The sequence below is a fragment of the Chiloscyllium plagiosum genome, unplaced genomic scaffold, assembly GCF_037043375.1.
Source record: "Chiloscyllium plagiosum isolate Xiang-an unplaced genomic scaffold, Cpla_swu_hap1 HiC_scaffold_5, whole genome shotgun sequence".
NCBI lineage: Eukaryota > Metazoa > Chordata > Chondrichthyes > Orectolobiformes > Hemiscylliidae > Chiloscyllium > Chiloscyllium plagiosum.
The window spans coordinates 50,631,140-50,650,924 of NW_028270143.1; the positions used below are offsets into that span (position 1 = coordinate 50,631,140).

Here is a 19,785-nt window from a genome sequence, read left to right on the forward strand (position 1 = left end):
TGGTGAAATGCTCCAAAGCTAAGGTCTTAAAACTCATAACTGTTCCAAAGTCATCCACCAACATACCCTAGAGAGAATGCCCTCAGGGAAACATCAGTACTCTTCTATCTCAAGCTGTAGCAACTGAGGAAACCCTAGAATCAGGAAAATGTGTCAGTGAGCTCATATCAATTTTACACAAATCAAGAAAGTTAACTTATGAGTTGGATTATTGAGATAAAGACTTCTTTTTCTGGAATTAGCGTTAATATACATCAGCAAGTGATGATAAACCAATGTGGCCAGTCTGCAGGAAGCCAAACAGAAAATGTTTGTACATGACATATATGCAAAATAATTGGTGTACTTGGGAGGGCCAGTTCAGGTGAAGTATTCTTATTTTATTTGTTGGTACTGGTAGCTAAGAGCACTAATAGTTGATGCTGCTATTACTGGTCCCCTCTTCCCCAACCCCTAAAGCAGACCAAATAGGACATCCATGAGGGAAAAACAATTTTTCCAAGGATGGTGAGTGGGTCAGGAGCATTAGATTAGATTACTTACAGTGTGGAAACAGGCCCTTCGACCCAACAAGTCCACACCGACCCACCAAAGCGCGCCCACCCAGACCCATTCCCCTCTACACCTAACACCACAGGCAATTTAGCGTGGCCAATCCACCTAACCTGCACATCTTTGGACTGTGGGAGGAAACCCACACAGACACAGGGAGAATGTGTAAACTCCACACAGTCAGTCACCTGAGGCAGGAATTGAACCCAGGTCTCTGGAGCTGTGAGGCAGCAGTGCTAACCACTGCGCCACCATGCCGCCCACTAAAATGTCTTGCAAAAACTCAAAGCCAGGAGTAGCATAGAGAAAATTGCAAAAAGATAGCCACTGCAGATGTTGCTTCACATTCTAAAAGCACAAACCAGAAACAGACTGAGACAGAGTGGAACTCATTCTAGATCATATATACCCATGTTAAAATATCATCGCAAATCTAGCCTTTATTGAAAACAGCTTCAAATGCTATAAAAATTGGAAGAAAGCATAGTCATTCACATGTCAGAGGGCACTCTATGGCTTTTACAAGATGACAGGAAATTGAAACGGGGGGAATGTATCATTGTGAATAGTCAGCCATGACCTTATTCAATGATGATACAAAATTGAGGGGGTGTATGTACTGTTTCCTTTTCCTATGTTCATCAATAGGGCTCTCAAGTACAGGCCTTCACCATCAGTATTTCGTCAGTTTTTTTTAATGGGGAGAGAGATGTAGAAATTCAAAGTTCCCTTGTGAACCAAGCAAGAAGATGTTTAACAGTCAGGCTGTTGAAAATTAATGTTGAGTCTACTTAACCATTGTTTATATTAATTTTTAATGTTATGTGGAGGTCTCCAGTACACTAGTTTCAGTTTATGCTGAAATTTTCATGGTAAAATTGTGCTGAAACACATAGAGTATGAAGACTTTGACTTCAGTGAAATTCTTAAAAAGAAACCTCAAGGGGGAAATGTAATTTGTTCACAGGAAATGTATACAGTACTGACTTCATTTTTTAAAAAATGAATTTATATGAAACCATTGGGCATTTAAAATGTTTATGCTCCTCTCTTTCTGTTATACCTTCTTCTCATGCCTCAAGTCTAGTTGGCAAAGCACAACTAATGAAACACTGATTGATTTTCCCTTCATTTCCTCCATTCCTTCCATGGGGAATATTCTTGTATTCCCTCAGCCTTATCAACATGACAAAGTAGCCATGAGTGAAATGGCAGGAACTTAATCTATAAAAGCAAACATGAGACATTTCACCACGGTGACCTGTGGAAGCCTATCATTGAAACCTAGAATCAAAGATTGCAAAGATAAGTACATCTACACAAAAAATATGAAGAATAGAGCCAGATGACTGTGTTTTGTTTGTACTGCAGCAATATTTTCAGGGCAGGACTTTCACTTGTGCTATTTACTGGAACAAAATTCAAATAACTCTTTCCCCAGCCCTCCATATCTCCATGTCAGCATGGAATCAGGCTCCCAAGATCATGGTTGCCAGCAATAAATCCGGTGTTGCAATTTTCCCAGAACGCACCTCCTAATTATATTCACTGATCTATTAAAATGATGCACACTTCTGGCTCAGAGGTGGATGTTGCTGATACAGATAGGAGGCTTGAAGGGTGCTAGAATGTAGAGTTAACCATGGAGGTTGAAAATTATATTAATAATGCCTTGAATGAAAACCCTATAGATTATTGGGGAATAACAAGCGGATCACTGGGTCCACAGCGGCAGGCTATCCTTTTTGTAGCCAACAACACCGTCCATCTCTGAGAGATCAGAAGCACTCTGCCCATAAGGGGATCGTTGTTATATTTAATGACAGTCCAGGAGAACAAATTCCTCATCTAAAAGATTTTCCTCTATAGACACTCCTATGTGATGCATTTACTTTGGGAATGAGATTTCATGAGGTAAATAATCTATCAGGTGAACTGTATATAGTGATACCAGCTTGTGATCCACTAATTAAGAATTGGTTAAACAAGTTACATAGTTGAGATTTTACAGTTTTCGTGTGAACCAGTCCCAAGTGCAGCAATCTGTAGTAGCTAATTACTCAGTGTGTACCGCATCTATTAGATTTAATCACAGTCCACTCCACCTGACCACTCAAATGTAAGAAAATGGAAGTGGGGTAAGCTTGCCAGCCTGCTCGTAACACTGAGATTACTTGGTTTCAAGACCTCCCTTCCTAGCTTACTCCGAACAAATATACAAACTCTGGAGAACAAGATGGACAAACTCAGATCACGGCTCAGCTTCCAGCGTGAACTGCGGGACTGCTGCGCACTCTGCTTCACAGAAACCTGTCTCAACCCATCCATTCCTGACTGCACACTTCAGGCTGATGGTTTTTCTATCCATCGTCTAGACTGCACAGCATCCTTGGGTCAGACAAAGGTTGGAGGGGTTTGCTTTTTAGTCAACAAAGTATGGTGCAAGAAATTGCAACCATGGGCAGCTAATGCTCTCCAGACCTTGAATTCCTCACCATCAAATGCCACCCCTTCTATCTACCATGGGAATTTACCGCTGCTATACTAACTGCTGTGTACATAACCGCCACAAGCAAAGGTTGAGGAAGCTCTGGATGTGCTGTACTCCACCGCTAACACCCTGGAGACGGAACACCCCGAGGCCCTGTTTATTGTAACTGGTGACTTCAATCAAGCCAATGTAAGGAAGGTGTTGCCTAAGTACCACCAGAACATTACCTGCCCACCAGAGGCCTGAACATTTTAGACCACTGTTACACCACTGTGAAGGATGCCTACCCCCCCGCCCTCATTTCAGGAACATCGACCACAATGCCGTGTCTCTTATCGTGGCTTACAGGCAATAGCTCAAGCAGGAGACCCCCTCACGGATACAGGTCCAGTGCTGGTCGGAGGAGCAGAGGATCAACTCCAGTGCTGTCTGGAATCGGCTGATTGGGCCATGTTCAAACAGTCTGCAGGTACCTTGGACATCACAGACTTTACAGCAAGTGTGTGGAGGACTGCATACCAAGGAAGTCAATCCTTTGGTCAGTCCTGTTCCCCAACAGGACTGACCAAAACCTGCTAAAAACCAGGCGTGAGGTCTTCAGATCAAGAGATTCACTCAAATATAAGGAATACAAGTACAATCTTCACAGATCCATTAAGATAGCCAAGGACAAATACCGATCTAAACTAAAGATACAGACAGACACCCGGCGACTGTAGCAAGGACTGAACGACACCACAGGTTCTAAAAAGAGACAGTGCAAGATAGCAGATGATGACACATCCCTCTCAGATCATCTCAACACTTCTATGCTCACTTTGAGCAGAATTTTGGTGAAGAGTTAACATCTATTCCAATAAGTCCTGACGAACCTATCCCAACAGTCAGTACATCGGAGGTTAGATCAGTTTTCCTTCTTGTAGATCCAAAGAAAGCAATGGGACCAGACAGCCTACCCGGTCATGCACTCAGAGCATGTGCAGATCTACTGGCAGAGGTCTTTTTGGACATCTCCAACCTCTCCCTGCAGCAGACCACTGTCTCTGCCTGTTTCAAGAGGGCCATCATCATCCCTGTGCATAAGAAAGTTCATGCAGCATGTCTCAATGATGACTGCCTCGTGGCCCTAACTTTGGTCATCATGAAGTGCTTTGAAAGACTGGTCATGGCATTAATCAACTCTAGCCTCCCCATTACTCTTGATCCACTCCAATTTGCCCATTGGACCAACAGATCCATGTCAGATGCCATATCACTTGCCAATCACTCCTCCCTAGAACATCTTGACACCAAGAATAGCTACATAAGAATCCTACTCATTGACTACATTTCAGCCCTTCAACACCATTACCCTCTCAAGACTGATTACTGAACTTAGACTAAACCCCACACTCTGCAATTGGATCCTCAGTTTCCTGACCCACAGGCCATAATCAGTGAAGATTGGAGATAATATTTCATCCTCACTAATGCTCAACACTGGAGCCCCCAAGGGGTGTGTACTCAGCCCCCTACTGTACTACTGTATACTCATGACTGTGTCACCAAATACCAGACTAATGCCATTTACAAGTTCGCTGATGACACTACCATAGTCGGTCGAATCTCAGATGGCGGAGGACTGAGAAACATTGTGCACTGAGAACAACCTAACTCTCAATGCCGGCAAAACCAAGGAATTCATTATTGACTTTCGGCGGGATGTTACTCATGCCCCCTACACAGAGGTGGAAGGAGTGGAGAGTGTCAAGCTCCTGGGAGTTGTCATCCACAACAAGCTTTCTTGAAGTCTTCATGTGGACACACCGGTTACAAAGACCTAACAACATCTCTTCCTCAGGCAGTTGAGGAAATTTGGCATGATGGCGATTATCCTTGCCAACTTTTATAGGTGCGCCATCAAGAGCATTCTGTCTGGATGTATCACTACGTGGTATGGCAACTGTACCATTCAAGGTCGGAGACAGTTACAGAGAGTGGTGAACTCGGCCGGAACAATCACAAAGGCCAACCTCCCATCTATAAAATCCATCTACCAGGCTCGCTGTCAAGGAAAGGCCACCAGCATTCTCAAAGCTCCATCCCACCATGGCAATGTTTTTCTACAACTTCTACCATCAAGGAGAAGGTACAGAAGCCTGTACACACACACCAGCCAGTTTTATAACAGCCTTTACCCTACTGTTGTTAGAAAACTGAATGGATTTACAAACTCTTAATATTTGCCTGTACCTGTATTTTTGTTTTTGCCACTGCTTACCTATTATTTAGCTATCTATGCTACCTAACTCTGTGATCTGCCTGTATTGCTCGCAATACAAAGCTTTTCACTGTGCCTCGGTACACATGACAATAAATTCAAGTCATTTAATTAATTAATTAATTCATTCATTCATCAATTGCATTTGATCTGCTATATTTGAAAATAAGCGATAACGTCTGCCACAACTATTAGAGCGTATTCATGCAAAAAGCAGCACTGCCACATTTTAGATAATGGAATATCTCACTATCAACTGAGGAATCTGAGACCTAACAAGCAAGCATGTGTTCAGTGCTTCCCAATATGGTTATTATAGAGCTTGCCCTATAATTCTATGTTGATTCTCATCGTGTTTTAATAGGAGATCTCCATATGAGGTATGCACATCAATGCAGAATTTCAGAAACTTATTTGAAATGGATGTGTTAAGAGAAGCAAATTCCAAACATATTTTCAGGACAATAATTCGCCTTTGGCTTGACATCATTATATCATGGAATACACAACTGACGAGAATTACAGACACAAATTAATATAATAGTAGGTTCAGTGCAAAGCTTATTATTAATTTGTAAAAGCTATCCACCCATTTGAGTTGAGGAAGGGATCCAGCATGCGTTGTCAACTACCAGAAACTATTGTGCAAATTGCACCATTCCACTGCTCACTGTGCAGGCCATCAACTCCTTATGATTGCCGATAAATTACTACATTTGTATCATTAGTGTTCAATACAAAGTTACTACTGATATTCATGACATCAGGAGCCTTAATGAGGAGATTCATGTCACTGCAAAACTACTCAAATTCTATGGCCCAGAAAATGAACAATTCAAACAATGCAGTCTCAAATGACAGTCAATAATTTGTTTCTCAAGCATTTATTAATTTTTGCAGCTCTTTTCCTCTGCAGTCTTTTTCTCTCTCAATCCAATCTCTAATTCCTTTTAATTTCCTTCTATATCTAAGTTGACTCTAAGCATCCCATTTCCTTAACTCCTTCTTGCCCTTTCTTAAATGTTATTAGTTAAAGAGATAGATGTTTGGTCATACTATTCAAGCTTCCAGATGTTTTCCACTGTTATCAGTTTGTGCTTTCAGCAATGTTCACAGCAAAATTAAATTAATATGTCAAATTGTCTTTTTTGATGTTAACCATGGACTTCAACAACTTTTGTTACTGGGATAGTTGGCTTTGTGCAAATGTAAGTGACAGTTTTAATTATGGAAGTACTACATCTAGCATACTGATTGAAAAACCAGTTAAAATGGTGACCGTATTTGGTGTAGGAAATCTTAAAGAAAAGGAGTTTGGAAGATTGCGATAAGTCTTGGCTGTGGTGGTGGTGGTGCTGAGGATGAACTTCAGAACGTAAACTTTCAAGCGAAGCTCCCATTCTTGCCAGCCAATCAGATCTGCCCCTTGAGCTCTCGCTCCATAATTTCAAGTGCAGACACCAGTACTTTCCAAATATTGCCTGAACCCGAAAATGCTGAGTCTGCCAAAATGAAACAAAGCCTCTCTGAACAGACAGGACCTAAAACAAGAGCTCACTGAGGCAGAGAGCCTGTCAGCAAGGCTGAATGAGATCCATTAGTTATATGTTTGTGGAAGGAACAAGCTGAGAAGATAAGAATATCAAGTTGTTGTTAGTACAAATTCAAACATCAGTTTGCAAAACAAAAAGATCGAGAAAATACTTCAAAAGATAGAAGTAATATTGAGCTTTGTTTTCTACTGATTTTTACCAGATAATTTATAATTTAACATGTTTGTTTAGAAAATGAACAAATATTTATGATAACATTCAAGTTTGCAATGTTAGTTTAGAATTTTCAATGGATCTGAAAATTCTTAGCTTAGTAAGAGCTCATTATATATTATTTCGAATTTGATCTTTTATTCACTATCAACATTATTAAACGGCTACAGTCAATGTGTTTATTTTTATTAACTGCACTCTTTAAGTTATTTTTAAAGAAACCTTGCAATGTGCGTTCATGCATATAAGGAAAAGTCATTTAGATAAATTGTTGGGTATAAATTGAGGAAATATTCAAATGTTACCACTTAGCAATTTATTCCTTGTCTCAACTGATTATCTTAGCAAGTCTTAAGTGTTCATTCTGTGCACTGAAAGATAACAAAAATAATCATGTGAATTTGAACCTCAGTGCCTAGAAAGAGCAGCTTCCAGAGTTGAAGAGAAAATTAGATGCAATTAACATATGGCATGGAACCAAACAACTATCCCTAGGAAAGGTATCTGGCAGCAATAGCATCCAAGTGCAAGTCACTGACCAGATATAACACCAGCACTATACTGTTGGAAAATACAACTTAAATAGTCAAACTTAAGAAACAATCAAAAAGCTACAGATAACTTGATTATTAACATAAATATTGCAAGGATGGTTCCATTGAAGATGCTCGCCAACATGAAAAACTCCTGTTGTGACATGTGTAATTTCAACAGGAATAATTGTAGAGTATTTTCTTCAAGAATATCAAAAATAAGTAGATACCAACACTTCTAATATTGGTTTGATCTTCTCATGCAAAATCATGTTGTTCAAATTGTGTGCAGATTCTCAAAGTTAAATGAAGCAAGAATTTCTATTGTGTTGTAATGTGTAATATAACCATAGTCTAACACCGGCGCCTCCACATCATGGCTACCATTGACACCACAAACTCCCGGCACAAAGTGGAGAGGATCTCCAAGAAGATCACGCATATCGACACAACATCAAGCTTCTGCAGAGATGCAAGAAAGCAGAGAAGATCCTGAAAAAGCTACAGATCACAAACCTAGTCAAGTCAATCTACAACACAGACGATGCTGAGAGATTCTGCTGTTATACCTACGGCAAACTCCTCAATCATCTCACACACCAGCTCTATAGCAAGTAGAGCTTGAAATTGAGGTACAGTCCATATTCTCAGCTTGCCCTCAGGACACAGCAGACCAGCTATGAAATACTGCCAAGCAGACAAGGCAACAGAACTACACCACTTACATACAAACCAAGAACAAGAAACTGGAGAAACTCGGTATCACCACTAGCAGTAACCAAGCCTCCCCTGCTACCATGGTTGATACTGGTACCACCATAGAGAAATCCATTGTAAGCCAATCTGACCACACCCTTCAACTGGACAAAATCAAAATTCTCAGCCGAAGGCTCAGTTTTTGCCCAACTTCCAAAATGGACCCCATTGGTCTCGCAGCAGACACAGAGGAATTCATCAGGTGAAGGAGGCTCCGGGAATCCTTCTGCAAACCCCGAGGAGGCAGCAGCGAGCCCAATGAGACAACCAACAAACCAGAACAGTCGACAGAGAGATCCATGCTGGAGTGACCAAAGAAGAAAGAGTCAAATTGGACCCCTCCAGAAGGCTGCTTTAGGCTCGCCATGTATGCTCAAACCATCAGGAGATATATTAACGCCAGATTCATCAGCCACGCTCATTGGATAGCGCAGAATGTCACCCAAGCACAACACAATACTATCCCAGCTCTCAAGGCTAATTGCAACATTGTCATCAAACCAACAGATAAAACAGGAGGCATTGTCATACAGAATAGATCAGACTACTGTAAAAAGGCATACTGATAACTGAACAACCAGGAACACTACAGACAACTACCTGCCAATTGGACCATAGAACACACCAGTCAATAGAACAGACTGATCAAGACCTTTGATCCAGACCTTCAGAGTATCCTATGTACTCTCAACCCATGTATTTCTCACATTTGGTGACTTCTACTGCCTTCCAAAGATACACAAAGCCAACATAACAAGACATTCCAACATACCAGGCAATGGGACCCTGTGTGAGAATCTCTTTGGCTATGTTTAGGGCATCTTGAAACCCATTGTACAAAGAACCCCAGCTTCTGTTGCAACTCTACAATTACAGAAACTCAGCACTCATGGACCAGTTGCACCAGAAACATTTCTCATCAGAATGGACATTTCAGCAGTCTACATCAGCATCTTCCATGACAACAGCATCAACATCAACAGCTGCCAATCTCCAGGTGCCATCCTACAACTCATCTACTTCATCCTCAACCACAATGTCTTCACCTTTGACATCTAGTTCTTCATCCAGAAACATGGAACAGCCATGGGGACCAAATGTGCACCCCAATATGCAAACATTTTCATGCACAAGTTTGAGCAAGACTTCTTTGCTGTTCAGGATGTCTGACCAACACTATATGCCAGAAACATTGATGACATTTTTTCCCTTTGGATTAGCGGCAAGGAATCGCTGAAACAACTACACAGTGATATCAACATGTTTCATCCAACCCATGGACTACTCTTCAGAATCAGTCTCATTCTTGGACACACAAATCTCCATCAAGAACGGACACCTCAGTACCTCACTCCACTGCAAGCCCACAGATAACCTCATGATGCTGCACTTCTCTAGCTTCCACCCCAAACATATTAAAAAAGCCAACTCCTACAGACAAACCCTATGCATACACTGGATCTGTTCAGATGAGGAGGAATGTGATGGGCACCTAAAGATCTCAAAGGATGCCCTCATAAGAGCGGGATACGATGCTCAACTCACCGATCTCCAGTTCCGATGTGCCACAGCAAAAAACCGCAATGACCTTCTCAGCAGACAGACACAAGACATAACCAGTAGAGTACCTTTTGTTGTCCAGAACTTCCCTGGAGCAGAGAGACTACATCACATTGTTTGCTGCCTTCAATATGTGATGATGAGTATCTCATCAAGATCATCTTTATACCTCCACTTCTTGCCTTCAAACAATTGCCAAACTTTAAACAGACCATCGTTCACAGCAAACTGCCAAGCCTTTAGGCCAACATTGACCACAACACCACACACCCCGGCCTCGGCCACCTGTGTAAGACATGTTAGATCATTGACATGGATACTACCATCAGACATGCAAACAACACCCACCACATACACGGCAGATCTTCATGTGACCCGGCCAATGTTGTCAATTTTACACGCTGTAGGCAAGGATGCCCAAGACATGGTATATTGGCAAGACCATGCAGATACCACGACAATGGATGAATGGATACCGTGCAACAATTGCCAGACAGAAATATTCCCTCCCAGTTGGGGAACACCTCAGCGGTCAAGTACATTCACCCTCTGATCATTGGGTAAGTGCCCTCCAAGGCAGCCTTTGAGATAAACACCAATGCAGAATTGCTGAGCAGAAACTGACAACCACATTCTGTACCCATGAAGATAGCATCAACTGTAACCTTGGGTTTGTGTCGCACATGTGACCCCACCACACTGTTCTGTATCTGTAAAATCTCCCTTACTGTTCGATTTTGACACCATCACCTTGATAAATTGTTATGATCTCTTTACCTTAATTAGTTTGTACAGTCTTGGAATACTTATTACTTTGGTTAGAGCCTTAGCATGTAACACTTATAAATATCACATCATTCAAGCCATTTGGTTTATCTCCAGCACCACCTTATTTTATTGTTTGTAACTATTTAATCGAATGATAGGCCATCCCTTCACTTGTTATTCAGCTGTTAACACTTTACTCACACTGTCTGACACTCTTGATCACCTGCAGAGATGTACTATTTGACACTCCACTCACACCAGTTGTACGATCTTTTGATCTCTCAGACCTTGATTTCTCTGCCTATAAATTCTGTATCTGTGTGTTTCCCTCTCACTTCACCTGACCAATGGGCTATGCGCCAAACGTTTGTGCTTTCAAATAAATTTGTTGGACTATAACCAGGTGTCATGTGACTTCTGATAATATTTTGAAGCAGTAAAAAGAAATAACTTCTACTATCCACAGCATTCCAAATCCAATTCACATTTGAAGTGCAGACCCTATATATAGAACATAGAACACAATAGCACAACACCTTTCGGCCCACAATGTTATCCCACTTGAAGATCAAACTAATCAACATACTCTTCATTTTACTTTCCTCCATGTGCCTATCCAAGAGTCCCTTAAATGGCCTAAATGTATCTGACTCTACTACCAGTGCTGGCAGTGCATTCCACACACCCACCACTCTCTATGTAAAGAACCCACCTCTGACATCTCCCCTAAACGTTCTCTCAATCACTTTAAAATTATGCCCCCTTGTGATAATAGTTTCTGCCCCAGGAAAAAGTCTCTGACTATCCACTCTATCTATGCCTCTCATCATCTTGTACACCTCCATCGAGTCACCTCTCATCCTTCTTTGCGCCAATGAGTAAAACCCTAACTCCTTCAGCCTTTCTTCACAAGACATGCCCTCCAGTCCTGGTAGCATCCTGGTAAAACTCCTCTGCACCCTCTGTAAAGTTTCCACATCTTTCCTATAATGAGGCAACCAGAACTGAACACAATAGTCCAAGTGTGGTCTAACAAGTGTTCTATAGAGCTGCAGCATAACCTCGCAGCTTTTAAACTCAATCCCCCTGTTAATGAAAGACAACACACAATATACTTTCTTAACAACCCTATCAACCTGCGTGGCAACTTTGATGGATCTATGGACCCCAAGATCTTTCTGTTTCTCCACACTGCCAAGAATCCTGCCTTTAACCCTGTAGTCTGCATTCAAATTCGACCTTTCAACATGAATCACTTCACACTTTTCCAGGTTGAACTCCATCTACCACTTCTCAGTCCAACTCTGGATCCCTTTAATGTCCCATTGCAATCTACAACACCTCTCCACACAATCCACAACTCCAGCAACCTTCATGTCATTGGCAAACTTACTAACCCACCCTTCCACTTCCTCATCCAAGTCATTTATAAAAATCACAAAGAACAGATCTCTGCAGAACACCATTGGTCACCAAGCTCCAGGCTGAATACTTTCCATCTACTACCATCTTCTGCCTTCTGTGGGCTGGCCAATTCTGTATCTAGACAGCCAAATTCTCCTGTATCCCATGCCTCCTTACTTTCTGGATGAGCCTACTATGGGGAAACGTATCAAACGTCTTTCTCAAATTCAAGTACACCACATTCACTGCTCTACCTTTACTACATCATCAAATAATTCAATAAGGCTTGAAAGGCATGACCTGCCCCTCACAAACCCATGCCAACTATCTCTAATCAAACGATGGTTTTCCAAGTAATTTTAAATCCTGCCTCTCAGAATCCTCTCCAATTTGCCTACCACAGATGTAAAATTGACTGGTTTGTATTTCCCAGGATTATCCCTATTCCCTTTCTTGAACAAGTTGCCCTTCTAAAGATGGTGGTGAGCTGGCTTCTTGAATGGCTGCTATGTAGGGAATTCCCAGATTTTGAACCAATGACATTGAAGGGACAGTGACTTGCCACCCTCCAATCATCTGGTACTATTCCAGTGGACAGTGAGGACACAAAGATCATCGCCAAGGGTGCAGCAATCCCTTCCCGCGCTGCCTGTAGTAACCTAGGTTATATCCTATCTGGCCCAGGGGACTAATCTATCTTTACATTTTTCAAAATTTTCAGCACATCCTCCTTCTTAATATCAGCCTGTTTCACATTGTCCTCACAAATGTCAAGGTCTCTCCATCGAGTGAATACTGAAGAAAGTATTCATTAAGAACTTCCCCTACCTCCTCCGACTCCAGGCACAAGTTTCCTTCACTATCCCTGATCAGCCCTACTCTCACTCTGTCATCCTCTTGTTCCTCACATAAGTACAGAACGCCTTAGGGTTTTCCTTACTCCTACCCGCCGAGGCTTTTTCATGTTGCCCTCTAGCTCTCCTAAGTCAATTCTTCCATTACTTCCTGGCTACCTTGTAACCTTCAGAGCCCTGTCTGATCCTTGCCTCCTCAACCTTAAGTATACCTCCTTCTTCCTCTTGACTAGATGTTCCACATCTCTTGTCACCCAAGGTTCATTCATCCTCCCATCCTTTTCTTACCTCAGTTGGAGAAACCTATCCAGCACTTTCAGTAAGTGCTCCCTGAACAACCTTATATTATCGGCCTTGTGGTTTTTCTGTGGGACATCCAAAACTATTGTTTTAAACCTCCTCTTCTGAATACAGAGAGCTCAAAGCAGAAGTGAAGAAAAATAAAGCCAGCAAAAATTAACTGAACAAGATGAGAGTTGGATTGGCAAGTCAATGCTCTAGGCAGACTTTGAAACCTCCCTGCAGGAGTCCTGCTTCGGTCATAGGCCGCACACAGAGTAGCAACAAACAGTTGTGTCTTAGATACAAGAGAAGTCTCCCAGGCATCTGTCCTTGGATCACTGCTTTTCTTGATCATTTTCAATGACCTAGGATTGGGTGTACAAGGCCATTTCAAAATTTGCTGATGACATAAAACCTGGAAGTATTGTGAATTGAGAGGAGGATCACGATAGACTACTTGAGGATATAGTTGGCGTGATGGAACAGTTAGACAAGTGGTATATGACATTTAATGCAAAGGAGTGTTAAGTAAAGCAGTTTGATAGGAAGAAAGATGAAGAGCAAAACAAAACAAAGAATATAATTCTCATGGGATTGTTGCAGCAGAAGTACCAAGGCATGTTTGTGCGCAAATCATTGAAAGTAACTGAGCAGTTTGAGAAATCGGTTAATAACAAATATGAAATCCTGCTTGTAATTTTATTTCACTTTTATTCATTTAGGAATGTGGGATTTGCAGGCTGGGCCAGCATGTATCACCCCTCTCTAGTTGCCCTTCTGAAAGTGGTGGTGAGCTGCCCTCTTGATTGGCTGCAGGCCGTTTGGTGTAGGGAGACACACAATTCTGTTAGGTAGGGAAATCCCAGATTTTGAACCAATGACATTGAAGGGACAGCGATATATTTCCAAGTCAGGATGGTGAGGTGGCTTGATGAGGAACTTACAGTTGATAGTGTTCCCATGTATCTGCTGTCCTTTTCCTTCCAGATGGAAGTGGTCGTGAATGTGGAAGATGGTGTCAAAGAAGCCATGGCGAATTTGTACAGTGCATCTTGTAGATGGTACACACTGCTGCTACTGAGCATCAGTGATAGAAAAAGTGAATGTTTGTGAATCAGGTGGCTGCTTTGTCCTGGATGGTATTGAGTTTGAGTGTTGCAGAGATATAGGGAGTACAAAAACAAGGACATTATTTCAACTGGAGTATTTTTATAATTCTGGGTGCCATACATTAAGATGGACAAGAAGACATTAGAGACAGGATGCAGAAAAGATTTAAGAATTATTCCAGGAAATGGCCAGCTTTAGTGATGAGGATTAATTGGTAAAGCTAGAGAGAAGATAAGGTTTTGCGAGGAGATTTGGCTAAGGAGATGTAATGGTGGCATTTAAAATCATGCGGAACCTGTACAAAATAGACAGACTGTTCCTATTGGCAAAACAACTCAACACTGGTTTGTGAATCGCCAAACAATCAGAGGTGACATGAGAAAAAGATTTTTACACAGCAAATTTTTAGGATTTGGAGATTTGGGACAGATTTCTCTTTTAGAAGAGAAATGAGAATGGATCTAAAGAAAAACAATGGCAAGGGTTCCAGGAAAAAGGTGGAAAGTGAAACCAGCTGAGTCACTCTTACAGGTAGTGCAGTGGAGGCCAGGACGCTAAATGTCTTCAAGGCAGAGATTGATAAATTCTTGATGTCACAAGGAATTAAGGGCTACGGGGAGAATGCGGGTAAGTGGAGTTGAAATGCCCATCAGCCATGATTGAATGGCGAAGTGGACTCGATGGGCCGAATGGCTTTACTTCCACTCCTATGTCTTATGGTCTTATGGTCTTAGGTAGCTAACAGAGTGGACTAATGGTCTCCTTCGGTATCAATGATCCAAGGATTTTTAACCTGACAGTTTTTTTCCAAAAAGTTGAATTTGCAACTGTGCTATCAGCCTGAACACGAGGGACAGAATTCTATTGGCCTCTGGCTATTGCAGTTGTGAACAGAGGGCTGGCAAAATACCGAGCAGCCACATCAGGATTGTCCCGTCTGTCTCTGTTCCAGGGAAGCTCGAATGGCAGTTTGCCTCCTTGGAGTCAGCCTGTGCAGTTGTATCATTAAAGTTTCATTCCTCTCAACAGATGTGGCTACAGGAATTCCAGCTTCATGGAGGCAGCCTTTGGAGTCTCAGGTACCAGGACACACAAAGTGGCTGCAGTCAGAAAAGGCCTTGTCCCACCCAGCAGGCAAGCGCAACAAGTATTTAGGAAGGCAATGGCTATGTTGGCATTCATTACAAGAGGGTTTGAATACAGAAGAAAGAAGGTCTTCCTGCAGCTGTCTAAAGTGAGACTAAAGCAGGATTGTTATATGCAAGTTTGGTCTCCTTACCCAAAGGATATACTTGTCATTGAGGGAGTAGCAAAGGTTCACCTGACTGATCTCAGGGAACGTTTGATTTTTCATATAAGGAGAGATTGGGTCAACTTGTCCCTGTCATTGAGATCTACAGCATAAAAAAAAGGAGGTGCAGTTAGAAGTTTGCAGATGACACCAAAATTGGAGGTGCAGGGGACAGCGAAGAGGGTTACCTCAGATTACAACAGGATCTGGACCAGATGGGCCAATGGGCTGAGAAGCGGCAGATGGAGTTTAATTCAGATAAATACAAAGTGTTGTATTTTGGAAAAGCAAATCAGGGCAGGACTTATAAACTTAATGGTAAGATCCTGGGGAGGGTTGCTGAACAAAGAGACCTTGGAGTGCAGGTTCATAGCTCCTTGAAAGTGGAGTCACAGGTAGATAGGATAGTGAAGTAGGTCATGTTGCGGCTGTACAGGACATTGGTTAGGCCACTGTTGGAATATTGCATGCAATTCTGGTCTTCTTTTTGGAAGGATGTTGTGAAACTTGAAAGGATTCAGAAATGATTTACAAGGATGTTACCAGGGTTGGAGGATTTGAGCTATAGGAAGAGGCTGTATAGGCTGGGGCTGTCTTCTCTGGAGCGTTGGAGGCTGAGGGGTGATCTTATAGAGGTTTATAATATCATGAGGGGCATGGATAGGATAAATAGACACAATCTTTTCCCTGGGGTGAGGGAGTCCAGAACTAGAGGGCATAGGTTTAGAATGAGCGGTGAAAAATATAAAAGAGACATATGGAACAACATTTTCACGCAGAGGGTGGTGTGTATATGGAATGAGCTGCCAGAGGAAGTGGTGGAAGCTGGTACAACCACAACAGTTTAGAGGCACTTGGATGTATATATGACTAGGAAGGGTTTAGAGGGGTATGGGCCAAGTGCTGGCAAGTGGGACTAGATTGGGTTGAGAAATCTGGTCGGCATGGACGAGTTGGACTGAAGGGTCTGTTTCCATGCTGTACATCTCTTTGACACTATGGCTCTGGCTATTGGATGTGCACTGGTCAAAAGCAGCCAGCTAATTATTCCCATCCCATTCTTCAACATTTCATACAGAACCCTCATATGCCTTAGCACTGCAAGTGGACATTTAAATAGAACAAAATGTTATGAGGGGATCTGCCTTGACAGGCAGTGAGTCCCAGATTCCCACCGTCTGTGTAAAGAAAAATCCTCACATCCCCTTGAAACCTCCTACCCAATATCTTAAAACTCTGCCCCTGGTCATTGATCCCTCCATCAAGGGAAAAATGGAGAGACAATATGAAAATAGAAAGATGAAGAGGGCATCTCATTGCAACATATACAGTTCTGATGGTGTTAGACAGATGGATGATGCTTCTCCTAACCAGGGGAATCCGGGACAAGGAGTCACAGTCTCAGGGTACGCAGATCTGACTCAGACTGTGATGAGGAGAATATTCTTCACTCAGACGCTGATGATACAGTAGAATTGTGTACCACAGAAAACGGAGATGCAACTCACCAAGTGTACTTAAGAAAGAGATAGGTTTCTCGAGACCACAGTGCCCGGAGGGATGGGGAAAGAATATGGTGTCAAGATAAAGTATCAGCCATGATCATGTTGAATGGTGGAGCAGGCTTAATGAGTAGAATCTGCTGTTCCGTTTTTCCAAGTTTTGATGTCAACAATGTCATGGACGTAGCCTTTGGTCAAACAGAACTTTTAAAATTATACTTATCATCGGGCATCTCCGTTTTGTGATGTCTCTTATAATTGCTTGGTACTTCAATTAGCAATTTACATAGTTTGGAAAATAAAGATGACAGTTAATCTAACATTTTCACATTATTTTGCTGGGAAATGGTAATGTTAAAGTGACGATTTATATCTGGAGATAGTGAAAAGATGGAGTAGGCAATGAGACAGTCCAAGCTCCGAGTGAAATCTAGCTTTTGGCTCTGGTATATTCCAAGAGCTCAAGTTTATTGCTGCAGGATCCAACATGAAAGGGCCAAAACAATGCAGCAGGATCAACTTGCCACGGATGATGTAGGACATGAATCAAAACAAAATTGACTTGCTAAAATCTTAGCTTAAACAGTACTTAGAGGTATGTATTGGCATTGTTACAAACAAATATAGTTAAACAATGAACAATTGTTATACAAACTCAAAACAAACAAACTAAGAGTAAGAAGACTTGTGTGTGAATGTTTGATTTGAGGCTCTCCCAGTCTAATGATCCTCAAGGTGAAGCCTAGCATGGTCTGGAGTCAAGGCCCAGTGTTGACTGGAGGCTAGGTACCAGCATGGGATAGGTTGAAAGACCGCTGTTCTGGACTTTTATTTCTGCAACATTGAACATCTTATTTCTCTATTTTCTAAGATCTCATAACTAAAGTAGGTTTGTACCTAAGATGGTGCCATAAATGGCAATGTATAAACTTTTCACTGTACTCATTTGAGCATATGTGACAATAAAGCTAATTCAATTCAATTCTCTGGCTTAGAAAAAGAGACTGGGGGCTCTTTGGAAATGGACAAAAATTTGGACTTGCCACAGCGTTCTCTCACTACTATAGACAATCGCACTGTCAGAGAACCCATCAAAAATTATTCAAATAGCCTTTCCACAGAGTTAAATAGCTCAAACATTCAAGGTCAGAGCTACACCATTGTGGTGGGCAAAATATCCATCACAACAGTCAAAGTAGCGAATCGCTGGAAGATTGACAAAATTATTGATAGTACAAAAGCAGGCAGGTATATGTTGAAATGGAGGGATCAAATTGTTCAAACTAATATTGTGTGTATGTTTAGTCTTTACTGTAGGTTATAAACTTTGCAAAAGCTGCAATTTGTAAACCATAGTCAAGAAGAAAACGTATGAAAGAATTCAGGAAAAATCATCACAATGAAACACGCAGCAATGATCTAACTTTATCAATTATTGGCTGTGATTTAGACAAAATAGGTTAATTAGCTACGTACAATTTTAGTTTTATTATTAGGATAATTTAATTTGTACTTTTATTCATTTTAAAGATGCTAACACATTTTGGGACTTCTCTGTTAAGAAGTAACTCATAATCTATTCTTGTTTTAAGTTCCTTACACTGACTTAGGCAATCATTTATGTCACTGATCTCTCTCCAAACTTGTGCATTAAGCTGTGCACAGTGAGTCACATGGAGACCAGCATTTTTCTTTTTTGGGCCTTCAAAAAAATAATCCATTCTATCTGGAATCCCCACCATAATCTTCAATTCTCTTGTTGTTAAGTTCAAATATATCAATCTCAGTCAAATAGATTGGGTTCCTCACTAATAATTACATAATTTCAAATGTTTCCAAGATATGCCACTGTTAACGTATCTAACTGAGGTTGCCTCAACGTAAGTTCACCAAATGTATGTTTTGAAACTCATTTAAAAATCTCAGGTATGATTTTAAGAAGTCTTTCAACAACGTTGACTGTTCCTTTCCTCTGACCCCATATTTCTTTTTACACGTCAAAGTGGCACTACTGCACCTGTGCTGCTTTCAACTTAAAACAAAAAAGTGCCAACACTGTAAAGGAGCAATGTCACAAAATATACACAAAGGATCTAGTTTATTTGTGCAGAAGGCAAACAAAGTTGAAAAATACAATGGCTGTGAAATTCACCAGTAAATTACCCATTTTCAAAATTTCCTTTCAACTCCTCTTCAAGAGGATAATTTCACATGGTGTTACTTTATTATAGACAGAAGGTTGAAGCTGGTGCTTGTGTCACATTTTGGGAAACATCTCAATGAAGTTGAAAACTGGAAATTTAAAATTCTAGATTCAAAATGTCTCAGTTCTGGATTATAACAAACTAAAACCATAATTACTATTGATTATTCAGCAACTTTAAGTCTCAACTTCATTGCAACGTTACTCATGATTAAATATCCTTATTTGCAACAATGTAAAATCATTTGAACAGTATAAATATTTTACAGATGTGTCCAGGAATTGTCATGTATTTGAAATATTATTCAGTATATAACAAAATAGTTGCTTATATATCTGCAATTGGAAAGCTTCAGATGAGGATGGCAGTACAAAATTAGCTTTTCATCTGGTCTGTTATTTCATATTTTCAATCTTAAATCACTGTGATCTATAGCTATTTAATTTTATTTG

General features: G+C 41.1%; 1 protein-coding gene across 3 annotated transcripts in view; it reads right to left on the bottom strand.

Moving 5' to 3' along the window:
- Nucleotides 1–19,785, bottom strand: part of gabbr2 (gamma-aminobutyric acid (GABA) B receptor, 2) — a 1,039,525-nt gene that overhangs the window by 797,200 nt on the left and 222,540 nt on the right. The gene's annotated exons all lie outside the window — the stretch shown is intronic.